This window comes from Pinus tabuliformis, chromosome 7 (assembly GCF_031772625.1).
Source record: "Pinus tabuliformis cultivar Carrire ecotype Pingquan chromosome 7, CPIR1, whole genome shotgun sequence".
Classification (NCBI taxonomy): Eukaryota; Viridiplantae; Streptophyta; class Pinopsida; order Pinales; family Pinaceae; genus Pinus; species Pinus tabuliformis.
This window is the reverse complement of record NC_142293.1, coordinates 1,083,692,767-1,083,695,712: the sequence shown is the minus strand read 5'-3', so window position 1 is coordinate 1,083,695,712 and position 2,946 is coordinate 1,083,692,767.

Below are 2,946 nucleotides of genomic sequence, written 5' to 3'. Positions count from 1 at the left end.
AGATGAAAAATCAATTGAACAAGGTGAAGGACGGGAAGCTGAAGAACTTTGGTTTTGGTTCGATTCTGACTGCCTTCGCCTTGGAGAAGATCCCTCTGATGCAACCTAAGTACATTGATCTCGGAGTGCCTTCTCCTACCGAGACACGTATGCAGCGATGGGTCAATCACATGTCCAGACATGCAGGTCAATCCCAGATTTCTTTCAATGCTGCTTTCTTTAGGTGGTTCGATCGCCAGGAGATGGCTTTTTCCGAGTATCCATATGTTGGTATGGATTTCCGGGGTGACCCGGATATGGTACTGCCAGACGGTGCTCAGTGGGATGCTACTGGTAAGAACTTCAACCATATTACTGTTCATTGTTTTCATTCATAATGTTCTTATGCTTTATTCTTTCAAGACTTTAATTGAACTCATGTGTGCTTGCAGATGTCGGTCCTGTTCGTCTGACAGTTCGTCTGAGACCACCTGTTGCTGCTCCGGCAGAGGAGCCTGCTCAGAGAGTTATTATCCGTGATCATAGCGACATAGAGACCCTTACAGCTGTGCAGGGGCAGGTTGAGAACCTTACCCGTGGTCTTCCGGATGTACAGATTGACGAGTTACCTTTACCGATGCAGCAGCATAATATCGGTGTGCCTAGACGATGGACCCGTCTTCTGCGCATGATAGCACAGACTGTGGCTTACTATCAGGAGCATCACTAGGCTAGGGTGCCCCCTAGCATTTAGAGCTTTTAGGTCATATGACCAATTTTGTCTCGGTTACAGGACATTATGTATGAACTTTATGAACAACTTATATATATATTTTGATTTTCGAGTCTTATTCTGGTTGATTTGGATGATTCATATGTACATTTTTTATGATGTGTCCTTTTTATAAATGTTGCAAATGTCTATCTAACACATAGTTTGCCAATGAGTCAGTTAATGTGTTTAGATTTCTTGAAATATGTTGATATTGAATTGAATCAAATCGTCTTTCCAAGATCTTTACTCTTAGGAACATGCGATAAATAGCTGGATTACGAACAGAATATATACCATTGAGTTGTAGTACTACGAGCTGTGAGTCTAGCCTGACAATTAGTCGGCGTATGCCTCGTGCGATGGCATCAGAGAGTAGTTCTATCAACGCGCTATATTCAGCGATGTTATTCGTTGATTGCCCAATACATACACCTCTGAAACTTACTAACTCGCCACTTGGATCAAAAATGGCCCATGCTGCGGAGGATAGGTTCCGCGAACTACGACTCGCTCCGTCGGCGTATCCAACACATGTTTCCATAAGGTTTGGCATCTGCAACGAATGAAAAAGGGGAATCACTCAACTAGAACAAGAACTTTGGCGAAAACAAAATACAACAAAAGCATGCAGGTTACTATTTAAGCATAGTAACGCTTGAGGTACAGCCCGTTCCGGGGCTGCGCCAGTGGAATTCCGTCGTAATCTATTAACTCGTAGGCTCCTTTTGCTAACACTCTTTTAACAATATAGGGGCCCATCCATAAGGAATTGAATTTACCTACTCCTAATTTATCGGATTCTTGGTCATAAAGCAAGACCAAATCACCTTCTGAGAAGACACGGGGTTTGACATTTTTGTCGAACTGAGCCTTGACTCGTTTCTTATGGGCTTCGTTAGCCAAAGCGGCATCACGACGGGTTTCATCCAATTGGATTAATTCCAAGAAACGAGCCTCTTCTTCCGAAGTTCCGGGGAGGAGATCAATTGCGAGTTTAAGCGACGAAATTTCACACTAGATCGGTAAGACTGCTTCTAGACCGTACACCAATTGGAAAGGTGTGAATCCGGTCGCGTTTCTTACCGAGGTTCGGTAGGCCCACAAGGCTGCATACAGGATTAGGTGCCATCTTCTTTTATGAACTCCGATCATCCTTTGCAACATACGCTTCAGGACCTTGTTGATTGCCTCAACTTGTCCGTTGGCTTGTGGATAATACGGAGTAGAGCTGTCGTGAGATAGCCCTAGTTTGGCAGCTAATTCGACCATCATGTGATTGCGGAAATGCGATCCATGATCTGTAACTATAGCCTGGGGTACGCTGAACCTGGCGACTACATGATTAAAAAAGAAAAGGGCAGCTGTTTCACCAATATTGTCCAATGTAGGCATCGCCTCGGCCCACTTGGTAAAATAGTCTACTGCGACTATAATATACCCATGCCCCCTGGTCGAGGTGGGGTTACATTGCATGAAATCGATGCCCCATTTGGCGAAAGGCCCAACTGCAACTATTGGTTGCAGGGGTGCGGGCGGTCTTCTGGTTTTGCTATCAAAGATTTGGCAGGAATGGCAACTGCGGACTGCGATTATGCAATCTTTGAACATTGTTGGCCAAAAATATCCTGCTCTTAATATCTTTTGGGCTGTAGCGAAACCTGATTGATGCCCCCCACAATCGCCTGAATGACACTCATTCAGGGCTTTTTTGGCTTCTTCATGGGTGAGACACCTCCTCAGAACGGTATCGATACCACGACGGTAAAGAGTATCACCGACGATCATGTAGTCTTTTGCTTGGTATCGTATACGTTTTTGTTCGGAGTGTGAGGCGTCAGGCCGAAACTTTTGGGTTTGGAGATAGATGATTATATCTCCATACCATTCATCGCTTGCAGATATCAGAAATAGAGTCTCGTCCACGATTGACTCCTTGGAAGTTTCGTCGTTGGACGATGATGGGAGATCGCATAATAATTCTGCGAATACCAGAGCTTTCTTTGACTTGGATTTCACAAATTCCAGATCAAACTCTTGAAGGATCGCTATCCATTTGGAATACTTGCCCCCCAGCAACTGTCGCGACAGTATATAAGTCATGGGGTTGCAATCTGACAGAATGGTAGTTTTCCTAAAGAGGATATAATGTCGAAATCTCTGTACCGCTTGAACAGCAGCAAGTGCTAGCTTTT